Raw genomic sequence first — 12,658 nt, forward strand, 5'->3', positions numbered from 1 at the left:
TTTAAACAAGTCTTAAGAATACCAAACTTGAATTTTAAAGAAGAAAGGAAGGACAAATTGAGAACTTAATCGATTATTACTAAACTAGTAGGAAAGGGGGTCAGTAGTGTAGTCTGGTGTAGGCTGTGTGTAGTGTTATCATAGGTAAAGGAAGTGAGAAAACCTGCATCTGCTTACAATATGGTGAGCAGAGTAAGTTTTCAATTTAGATTGATATCACTTTAAAGTGGTAAAAACTTTTTGGTGAAACTATTAAAGCCATGGATTTCAAAGTTGGGTTCTCTTTTCATGATAGCCTTCCTTGTCTTTGTCACATATGCAAATATTTTAATCTGTCTCCAGTGTGTTTTCTCTAGAGAGAATTTTTGAATAGGAATGAAATTTTTCTGAGCATATTCTCCTAGTTTGAAAAATTTTGATCCTGTTTTTTTGATTGTGTGAACTGAGTAAGTTTAAAAATATTTTAGAGGCAATGTTATCTGGCTTTGGTTTGACATTAGTAATAAAATTTTACTTTCATGAAGAGAACTTCATCAAATATTTTAAATGCAGAAGAGGATTTTTTAATGTTTCTCTGTTTTCATAGTAACGGGAAACTTTTTCAAATGTCACCTTATATGTGTTAATTAAAATTTCAGTAAAGAAATTGAGTTAATGAAGGGAGAAAACTTTCATTTGTTTAGTGGAGCAAATAGAGAGTGTAGCATTTTGTTATGGGCAGTAAGGCATAAATATGCTACCCGTTTTCTGGTATCAGCTGTATGTCAATTGTGCTCAGTATTTTTCAGAAATACAGAATAGAAAAACACTATTCCCCTGCCCCCAGCAGATGACTTGGTATAAAAATTGCTTTAAAATAGTTACAGACAGAAAAATATTTAAAGCAAAGATTTATAGCCTACAAATCACTGTGATGATATAGAAAATAGTAAAACAATTGTGCTGGTTGATAGATGTGACTGATATGGAATAGTTGTTTTTTGGATTTAAGCTTTTTGGATGTCAGCTTTGTCAGGTATTGCATTTAGGGTATAAAAACAGACCTTGGAGATAAACCCTGGAGTATGTATGTTCCTTACATTTAATTAAATCAAAGTGAAATTACAAGGCAGAATAGTATCACCAAACATGTTTCTCAGAGATGTGAATGAAGAATGTATTTTCATTCTTCATTCGAAATACATGAAAAATTAAGATGTATTTAATTGCCTATGAAGGCCATAGCTGAGCAACAGGACACCTAACAAAACAAGACAGAAACCCCAACGTATTTGAAAACAATTCTGATTTATTAAAAGTGCTTTTTTTTCTATATGTTCTATTTGTAGTGTATTTCTGTGGGAAACAGAATCATATTTCTTGTGAAATTAACTTCCTGTGGTTTTGAAGATGGAGTCTAATTGAATGTATTAGAGTGGAATTAATCTTTCACGGTTCTGGTTTATTTTTGTTTATGTCTAATGACAGGCAAATGGCTTTTTTAACTTTAGGAAGTTGTTTCCTTTTTGATATTGAAAATTATGGACTGGCTGTATGTGTTGATACTTGATACATTAAGAGGAGGTAATGTAGTGGAAACACTTGTTGGTTGCAGTTTGACTCAGTGCCTGTTTTCCTACTCCTGTCTGGTGGGGAGGGCAAATAGCACAGAACCTTCAGTAATGCAGTGCAAGAGGTATAGCTCCATTTGCAGTATGTGTCCAGGAGAGTTAAAAATAATCTAGAATAATATTTTTCATGCTTTAGTATTTTCAAGTATGATAGACACAAATCAGTGTTAGTTGATGAATTCTTAAATGACAAAACTATACACCAAAGTTTTATGTTTAAATAAATATTATGTATAAATGTCATATAGTACTTGTAATGAATTTCAGAAGTAAAAGTGTCATCATCTGGGAAAAGCACACTGCCCTTCATTTCTTCTGAACTTTTCCCAGTGAGTCAGGAATATACAATGGGATTTAAATGAGGACTTAAGAATAGATTATATATCACTTATTGTCTCTGTTTACCCTTAAGGATATCTTATGTCAATATTGTTTTGCAATTGCTTATAACTTCAATTGTCACAGTCTTAAATTATAAAAGATCTTTATACTTTCTTGCTCTTTCCTTTGAGATTTCCTTAAGTATGTCTGTTTCTTCTCTTCAGAAAGCTGTCGTCTTGTCTGCCAATAATAAAACTTTTACAAACCTCTAAAGAAAGCAAAACGCTCCCAAACACAAACTCATTTGGCTTTGTGTAGCCAAGTGTCATAGTTTGTCAGCTTTGGGACAGATTCTGTTATGCTGCTTTTTTTTATAGCCTTGTGTATTTAGTTCTTAATGCATGTTCTGGCGCCAAGGTTTTGGAAAAGGGTCAAAGAAAGTGGAGCTTAAAGGAAGGCACAACATAAATTAGAGCAGTGTTTGGGGCAGATGTGCTCTTAGCAGACACCTTGAGCTTTCTGGTGTGTTTGTAGAGATGTGGTGTCTTTTCAAATCCTTCTGTTTATGATGTGGATTGACTGCTGCCAGTGGGCTGTGCCTGGAGATGAGACTTCTCTAGGCTCATGAGGAGGGCCTTGGAGAAAGGACAAATTGTGGGGTTTGATACTGTTCTGTGACATGTTGTGGAGAGGTTTTTTTGGGTTTGCCATTAGTTCATCTCCTGCTGTAGTGTTGCAAAGGTCTGTTTTAGGTTTTGTAAGGCTACAAAATACACTCGAAAAAAGCTTGGAAAAAACACTTGATAGTTGTGAATTGCAACAAGTTGTCTAGGACACATCCTTGTCCTGTGCCTCCTAGTAGTGAAAGCCAGGATCTAAGAAATGAGGTGGAGTTTCCCGCTCAAGTAGCGTAGCTGTTGTTCCATTCCGTATTTTGCATGGAATTCCCCTGGAATGCTGCTGGCTGTTGTAGGTCTGGTTGTAGCACGGGCTGTGTCAGTACCAGGGCTGAGCAGCAGCGCTGTGGCTGTGCAGGGCATCCCTGCTTCTGCCCGGCCTTCCTCCTCCTCCCCTGCACCTTTGCTGTCAAAAGTGTTTGTGCAGGTGCACAGAGAACAAACTCAGACAGAATCAGTTTCCTGATGCTTCCTGCAGCAGGATTGTACAAATGTGCTCGTGTTTGTACCAGGAAGGAGATAGTACAGGGACAGAAATGAACAGCAGGGGCACGAACAATTAGAAATCCTTTTAGCATTAGTCTGGCTTATTCTGCCTTAGAGCATATGTGGAATTATTGACTTGGCTCTTCCTTGCATCCCAAATATGCTCATGCTGTTGGGGAGCATCTGACAGTGTTTGAAGCTGTACAAGTAGTATTTGTACAAGGTGTGCTGTTCAAGCAAATGTAGAGTTTTCATTATTGTTTTCTTCTGTATGCAATGACTTGAGGTTTGTCTAGAGGTGGAATAACACTACTTTAAACTTTTATATTTTTCTTTTCTAAATTACATCTAACTCATTTTGATGGCAACAGCCGTGTGTTTGTAGCATGGACTCTTTGTTAAACAATCAGTCTGGGCTAAATTTAACATGATGGAACTTACTCTAGGTTTTGGAGTTCTTGTTTAATTACTGATTTTTTTCTTTTTCTACTCTGAGCGATTCCATTGCATGACTTTATGCACAGAGTGTATGCTCAGTGTATACTTGTTGTGTAAGAACTGCCATCTATTTTATTCACCACTTTAACAGCTATGAAATACGGACTGGAAAAGTACACCATTTGCTACTGTTTTTATGGGCCCAGAAATACATTTGCCAGAATGGTATCAGCCAAGATGTATCTAAGATATGTGCAGCTATGGTTTATTCTAACATTCTGATAATTATGCATCTCACTATCTGTGCTAAGTTTGAGCAAGAGCATAATGATAATGTGGTATCTCCCAAGATGCATGCACTATTTAATTATTTAACTTTATTTTTCTTTTTTAAAAGGATTTTTAAATCTAATTTCTTTCAAATAAGCCAAGGTGAACTGAGACACCATAAGTAGATTTGTCAGCCTGGTTTATCACTTGGTGAAATTCATCATGAGAAAAATATTTAGCAGCATATTAGTAGGAGCAAAACTGCCAGTTATGCAATCTGGAGTCGGAGTGCTAACAGCAATGCAGTTCACGTAAGCTTCTGGAAGTAGGATAGTCCTTAACTAGCCAATAATCTGTGCTACTAAATTTTCACAAAAGCTAATAAGGCTATTTAAAGTAAATGATATGAGTACATACTTAAAATTACTGATATGATGAATGGGGGGGCTAAAAGGAAGTGTTTCATTATGGTGTTATTAAATAAAGTGAATCTCTGCATTCATTGCCTTTGTATTTCTGAAAGTATAAACATAACATGGCAAATTTAATACTCGAATGCTAGAATCCTATCAGATTGTGTATTAAAAAAAAAGTGCCCTGGTGCTTTATTTTAATCTTCCTTTATTGTAAGTACTATGTTACATCTTTTTAATATAAGTTTCAGTTGTATAATTTTGATATGATCTCTTAAAGTATAAATACATCTTGACAACATGTTGTTACAGGAACTGTGAGGGAACTGATGATGCTACAGATGGTGCTCACAGAGGATTAAATTTGATTCCTTGGTTGGAACAGTTAATAATATGCGTACTAGATCAGATGGTGTAGAAGAGTGAAGTAATTCAGTAATGCCAGCAATGTCATGCTTACATGCCTGATTCATGGATATAGGATATGATTATGAATCACATGTGAAAACAAATATATCAGAGGAAACACTGACGCGATTAAAACTTTAAAATTAAAGATATATACATATATATAATTTTATATGAAAACAATTAATTAGACTTTAATAAACTCCTCTAATTCTAGAAAATTTCAATTTGTCTGAAAGTATCAGATGTTTTTTTAAATTTTAAACCCACATCTATAAAACTTTTTATGCCTTTTATTAAACTTAAAAAAAAATTAAGGTGCTAAAATCCTTTTCTCCCTACCTTCCTCTTTTTCAGTCTTTGAAGTTGTGAACTATCTTGTAAGTATGAAAAAATAAGTGAACTTTTAATATCATAGTAGTTGCTATATTTTGCAGACACTGTCTTCCAGAAAGGAATTTAGTGGCTCGTGCTCCTTCTAGCTCTTGAGCCATACTTGAATAGAAAATAGTACACTCAATATTGATTTATAGGCTTTCACCAGGCATCTGGAGATCAGGCTTTCAGGTTAATGTGTTAATAAGGATGGAATTCTTACTAAAATGAGGTTTTAGTAAGAAAGTGGTTACCAGCAAGATTACTTTTGAAATCACATGGACATGTTATCAGACATTTGAAGGTCACCTGTATATATTACTTTTCTCATTTCCTGACCAAATTAACAAAGTGGCTTAAATGCTATGCTGCTGCTCTTTCTTAAGAACTGACAAATTCTTGGGCAGATTAAAGTATATAATCAGGGATATACTGCATCTTTTCCAGCTTCCTGCTGTTAGAAAAGGGAGAAAAGTGTTAGAAGAGCAGTAAAGAACCAATCAGACCTAAAATACACAAAAAACTTAGAAGTGTGTTGTTATATGTGCTTAGACGTGTGTGATGCCTTGTCAGCAAGTATATATGAATACAAATCTCTCACTTTTTATCAGATTAATGAATGTTCTATTGACAAATGAACTCAAAATTCACTACATCTTTTCTCTAAACTTGTTTCTTCTAAAGACATATGGAAAATAAGACTGTCCTTTTTAATTTTGTTTGAGTGAAGGATGTGTTTATTCCATGTCAATTCAGGTCATTTAAAAGTCTGTAATTTTTTCTTTGAACTATTATAACTGTATGATGTTGATAATCACTACAATGTGCAGAGTACATCATACATTTCTGAAGATGCATTAAACAGTCTTTACTACCAAATCATAAAAACTTAGATTTAAACTACTTTAAGTATTTCCTTTCTTGGTTTTTTACTAATAAATATAAGTAAAGTGAAAGAGACTTTTCTCTTGCTGAGAGTAAGTATCAGTCATTTGGCATCTTTTTTATGCTGAATATCTGTCCATGTGTGTTTGTAGGTTTATATATTAAGTATCATAGTAGTACAAGTAAGGTTAGAAGGAGCAAAAAACAGGATTTTAGGGGCTTGCGTAAGATGCATCTCCCAGTTTCCTCTTGTCCTGCTTTGTTAGGGTTGGCAGGAGTTCCTCTTCTAAATCAGTCTACTTTGACCATTGTATACAATAATTGTCGAACTTCCTCTTCCCTTCAAACTGTGTAATTGCTCAGAGAGGGTGTGGGAAGGAGATGGAAAAGCCATGAACACATCTTCTTGATTTTTATTTAGTCAGAGCAGCATTGTAATTTTAATAGTTAATTTCCTATCAGTGTAAGTGAAGTATTTATACTTCATATATTTTCATCTTGTCAGAATGATCCTTGTCATGATTAACATATTCAACCCCCTTTTTGCAACTTCCTTTTTAAACAAGCATTGCTGATTTGGAATGGTTGCTTTTAATGCAGTTACATTAAAGCAAAATTAATTTGCCATCAAGTCTAATTCTCTAGGGAATTCCTGTCATATATGTTCCTTTGAGTTACTGTTTATCTAGGTATGAAGTTCTTAAATATTTTTCTAAGATAGTGTCTGATGTTTTGAATGTCTTAACAAGTGATCAGAAAATTAAGTGCCTGCTGCTTCTTTTGATGCTTTTTATCTTGGCAAGATTAGAAAAGTTTTAATAAACCTGCCTTAACACTTGATTTTGTTAATAACATTATTTGACTAATTTCTACTTCAAATAAACCCATCTCACTGATATTCTTTTTTTCCTTGGTATATAGAGAATGAATTTCAGAATGAGACAGCTTTTTTGTGGGTGTGGAGAAAGCAGAGATGAGCTAGTAATGATTTAATAAAAAAAAATCAAAGCCTTGCTTGCCTCATCAAGTTTCTGTGAGGGGGAAAGAATCTAATTAATCTGTATATATGAAAAGATACTGAAATTGCAGAATAAATGGACACTTTTCAATAGTGACAAACTCAGATTTGAATCTCATGCAAAAGTCGCTTGTTACGTATTGAAGCTGTAATGATTTATTTTAAGGCTGTTTGAAATGTCATTTTTTTACTGAAGGTGTTTAGTGGATTTTAAAAGAATCATGGCAGTTTTCATGCAGCTTATCTGCAAATAGTTTGGGGCTTTTGTAGTTTTTTTTTTTTTTCCTGTTAAACTGCAGTCACTAAACATTAGACATGTATTCAGAAGCAAGTGCTGCAGATACCAGACTTAGCAGTCAGGAGTTTAATCTATGAATTTTATTACTGTTATTGCATAAGTTTATAGAAGTCACCTGAATTTCTAATACAGAGCAATGGAAAAGCCTAATGTGAAACATTTTCAAAATCCTTGGGGACAACAATGTTCTGAATTTCCTTTCCTGTTGCACCCCTTCCCCTGTCATTCGTATTACTGGATTTTCCTCTTCAGGAAGCTCATTTAAATAACATCACTGTTGTGGTTAGAAGATAAGGTATTCTACACTTTTTGTCAAAAATTTTTTTGGTTTTGTTTGTTTAGGTTTTTAAAAGTGTTTTTAGTGGAGAGATGTGCTGCAATGATAAACTTTTATTTAAATAATTAGAGTGAAAAATAATGTCACAAATTACTTTGTCAAGTTAACTGTTAGATGCTGCTCAGCCTACTCGCCATATGGAGGAGTTTAATTATTAAGAGTAGGAGTGATTTGCTTTGGGAGCTTTTAATTGAAAGATTAAAAGAAGCTCACTCTGAGGCTGTCTCAAGCATTTGAAGATTTTAGTGACACCTTATGTAAGGATTTAACATAAAAACATGTTTGTCTTTACTGTGAATAAATTTATTTTGAACATCAGGTAAAATTCTTGAAAACACTTTCCTTTCAGTATCTTCATTAATTCCTGTTGTATTTGGCACCCCAATTTGTACTCGGGTCTTCAAAAATTCTTGTTCTCGTAAAGGTTTTTTGCCTTGAAAGGTATCACTGAATCGATTAAGGAACTGTGATATATTAATGTACATGTAAAACAGAAATGTAAGGAAATAGGAATGCCAGTTAAGTGAATATTCATTTGGCAGAGGGTTGGACGTATTGTGGACGCCTCCTTTGTGTCTGGAAAATGCAAAGAAATGCACTTCTGTCATCATGGCACTATGAAGCATAGTTATTTTAAGACGAGAGTACGTACTTAGGAAGCTGATGCTTTCTAGTGCTTGCCTTTTCTGTGAGGCTTCCCTTTATCCCATATGGCTTTTTAGGAATGAGGAATCATAAACCTAGCACAACACTTCTGAATTCATCAGTAAAAGACAGGCATGGAAACCATGCGGGCTTCCATAGGATTACCATATGTTATTATAAAAAACATGCTTTTCTTTCTTAGTGAATGCTGAACAGCCTCACAGAACAAAATTGATGTGTGGTAGTCAGTCTCTTGAAATAACTCCCAACTGCTACATTGCTCTGAGTGAACTAATGGGAAAATTTAAAGGCATTTAATTTTTAGATTTGGAAGTGTCCACCTGATTCCAGGTACTTGTGAAAAATCATGAAAGTTCTGGGTGTCCCTGTATTCTTAAAAAGGCTCTTTCAGGCATTGAAAAATTCCATACTGGAGCTGTGAACACCTGTTTGGAGTCACTCTGTTATGCTTGGCACCGCCATAGCTCTTGTGCTCCAGTGTCTGTATGCAAAAGGAGGTGTGTGAGAGAACTGCAGGCTTATTCCCTGTTTATTGGTCTGTCAGTCCTTTTTATTCTGAAGTCTGTAACATTTGCAGCTGTTCAGGGAGAAGCAAATGCAAGGTGGATGAAGGACTAGGAAGTGCATAATCCTTTTTGCTTTGGAACCTCTTCTGATGGTCTATTCCTAAATATATTTCAGGGACCTTGCTGAGATGAACACTTGAAGATAAGGGTGTAATCTATTTTCCTTACTGGCTCGTATTGGCAACGTCACATTTAAAATTAACTTCTGTCTCTTGTCTTTAGGAAATGGAATAAAACACTGTGAATCTAAAATTGAGGGGAATTTCAAACTAAAATTCTTTTTGTAGTCTCACCATATTTTAGTCTTACTGAAGAAGATAGAAGTGGGGGGAAAGGGTGTGAAGTGTTATTTTCCCTTGGCCTATAAATGCAACGTTTTCTTTATCTTGGGTTGGATAACTGTGCTTGGTTCATTGTCAGGCTGTCTCCTATGGGAGTCTCCTATGGACTGGTGAGCACTTCCCCCATTGCCTTAGAGCTGGTGGGCAGTGTCCTGGTTTAGGACAGGCAGATACTAACTCAAGGTGGGAGGAAGGTTTGTTTCAAAATCCTCTGACAAGTTTGTTGAGCCACAAGTCTGACATTTAATTTTTTTAGGAACAAATTCCTTCCTTATTATGACTAGTATTTCTGAACGTTCCTTGCTTCTGAGCAACATGAAAAACTGAGGTATAAAATAACTTGTGCCTGGAGTGATATCTGCTGTGCTTTTATTCCTCTTGCCCACCTTGTCTCTTTTAGTTCCCTTGCTAATTCTTCTGTGTTTTTCATTAAAGGAAAGCTCAAATTCCAAGCTGTTGGTTCACTCCCTGAGTGAATTTATCATCTCTGTTCTTTCCTGTGGTGATGATTTTGGACTAAGCGTATTTATGACAACACACCGGACTAGGATGGAGAAATCAGTCTAGACATCAATTTAGGCTTGTCCTTAAAGTACAAGAGAAGGTTTGGTATCCCAGAACATCTTCAATAGTGTCAGTTCAAAGTGAAAAGTTACCAACTAGTCTTATGATTTGTTGTAAGGCTTCAGGACTATATTTATAGTGTTTCCTTTGTCTTGAGACTTTTTCTCGTGGCTTTTGTATTAAAAACTTCCCAGACATCCAGTTAACTAACCATACTTCATCTAGTATTAATTTGAATTGGTTTTGCCAAGCAATTGAGGCAAACTACTGCATCATCGAATATTGTGCAGAACTGCAGATGATTAAATTTCCATCAGCTGTTTTTTGGCTTTGGTAGGGCTCCATAGGTATGCTTGTGAAATGCTTTTCATTTATTCTTCAGGTTGTGGCTTTGTAGTTTGCTTTGAGATTGTTCTCTGAGGAAGAGGATGACTAGTGTTGTCAGTCTGTCAGTCTAAATGTTTATTACCAGATGAAAATAAACTTGAAAATAAATCTGGATTCTTTTTAGAATGGGTTAATTTTTATTACAGTTGACGTGTGGTCCTACTCTGTTCCTCAGTCCCAAAAAGAGCAATTGGCACTCTGTCGGCTCTTTAAAGAGAGATCAAGTGTTCTTGGAGCCAGCACATGGGACATTTGAAGCACAAGCAGCCTGTTTACTTCTCTCAAGAAAAGCCATAGCTCTTTAAAGTGCCTCCATGCTTGAATATCCTAAAAAAGTATATTTAAGATAAGTACCCTGATTAAGGGACCGATCAGCCTCGGTTGTGAGAAAATGTACTCTGGAGAAAGCTTTTTGAAAGCTGGGCTTTCAGCTGAACAAAATGAAAAAAAACATTTGAGAGGGTGCTTGCAAACTGTGAACACATGTATCTGGAATTTAATTCCATATTAGAATAGAATTAAGTACAAATTAAACAAGTTGGGTGTATTTGAGGGATCTGTTTCTGTTTTGACAATCATACTTTCTTCTAACTTAAGATATGGTGCAGATCAAAATTTGTAATAGATTATTCTTCTGGTATGATTGTATCTTAGTAAAATAATATTTTTTGTTCATGGTCATGGGAATTTAATTATTAGAAGAACTTTGAGGTGATTCATTATTATTGCAAGGAAAACCTTTCTACATGAAGCACACTGTAATTGCAGGGACAGGTCCTTTAACCCCTTTAATGATAGTAATTTTTTAATTGCGAGGGAAAAATCCAAAGGCTGAGTATTGTGCAAATGAAACCTTTTGTAATAAACCAAAAATGGATGAATAAAATAGATATTTTTTAAAATTTAATCTCTCCCTTCATAAAATATCAGTTGCATTCCAAAGCTGAAAATTATATTGTTTGTGATTGGTCTGGTTTAGTATTTGGTAATAAATAATAATAATTATAATAATAAAGTAACAAATATTAATTAATATTTAGTAATTTAGTAACTAATAAATATAAAAATCCGTCTTTGAATTACATAAAATCGTTCCAAAAGCAACACCTCTCAGTCTTTGGACAGTGTCAGTGAAGTGTTTAGTTTTTTTTTTTTTTTTTTCTGCTGACTTTGTTTTATTTGGTTGTTTTTTTTAATTGATACTTGGGAACAGATAACAGATTTCCCTTAATTCCTGTATAAGAAAACTTAACTATGACATATGAATGCATTGACTCTTGTCTAGCTGTGGAAACCAGTCCTGTTTATTATGTGTCTGAGATTCCAGCTATGTCATGGTTGTTATCTTTGCACTTCCTGCTTTGTAACCTTATGCATGCCTTTATTTTGATTTTTAATTATTTAAAAATTTATTTTAGACAGAAAAGCAGAATCATGCTAATCCAGCTGGTGTGAAATCATATACCAAAAATTTATTTTTTCTCTGAAAACACTTGATTCCTCTCTTTTTTCAGATGTGCTTCCTTTACTTATATAAGTGAGGCTTTTAATAGATTCTATAGCAACATGAAAGCTTAATTCTTTGATAGATTAGAAGAAGTAAGAATTACTCATATGCTCCCTCAATTTTTACTTGCATTGATATGATTTAAATGTAGTTTAATAGTTTATGGAACTCAATTAATTTTTATAATGGCTATTACAGTGGGAATTCCCTACCCTATTAAAGTCCAACTTTGAAAAAAACAAATCTGTGTCCTTCTCCACCTTCTGTTCTTTGCTGGTGTTCAGTACATCAGGATTCGTGTAATAGCTGCTCTTAGTTAATGCCAAGGTCTGCACAAGGCCACCATGGTGATGGTTGATCATCATGCTTTGTAGAATTTTGGAGCATTTGGCATGTACCTTGTAGAAGGGAAAGAACACAGATTTAGCAGTTTGATGTGGTGCAAGCTGAGCCATCAGATGTGCGCAAACCATGAGCCTTCAGTAATGAATGCAAATGAAAATGTGCTATTTGTGACTTGGAATCCTGCTCTACAGTGACTGCAGTTTGTGATCAGAGTGTACAGGACTAATACATTGTGTACTGCGATCAGCTGAATTTTCTTTGCAGTGTGCTTTCTGCTCTTGCAGTGCTTGAGTATTTTATGTTCAGTAGTACTACCTATTTCGAATTTGGTCTGCAATGTGATTACCATCGCTTTTTCTGTTTATGAAACTATGATTGTATGATATGATAATTCCTTTTCCTCCACTGCTCTTTGTTTCGTGCAGACTTTCAGAAGGGAGGTTGGGAAATGCAGTAGCTTTGTTTGCTGCTGCACTGACGTTAACTAAAGGTGGATGATAAAAGAAAAAGTGGAGATAGTAAGTTACTGGGATGGAAGAAATAAATTGAAGAGTCAAAAATATTCCAGCCCATATTTTGGGACTCCTTCCTGAATAAAAAAGAGTGGCACACACAAGCCTTTCACTTTTTTGTACAAGCACAGTTTTATGGTTAAAGTTGGTATCTGTGACCTGGTGATTATGTTCAGTGAAGTACATGTACACAATACGGAATTTTAAACCCTTTATTTTGCTGGGGAGCTTTAT

The 12,658-nt window shown here is 34.9% G+C and overlaps 1 protein-coding gene across 3 annotated transcripts in view; it reads left to right on the forward strand.

Moving 5' to 3' along the window:
- STIM2 (stromal interaction molecule 2) overlaps positions 1-12,658 on the forward strand; it is a 65,376-nt gene that overhangs the window by 23,241 nt on the left and 29,477 nt on the right. The gene's annotated exons all lie outside the window — the stretch shown is intronic.

This window comes from Sturnus vulgaris, chromosome 4 (assembly GCF_052056855.1).
Source record: "Sturnus vulgaris isolate bStuVul1 chromosome 4, bStuVul1.hap1, whole genome shotgun sequence".
Taxonomy (NCBI): domain Eukaryota; kingdom Metazoa; phylum Chordata; class Aves; order Passeriformes; family Sturnidae; genus Sturnus; species Sturnus vulgaris.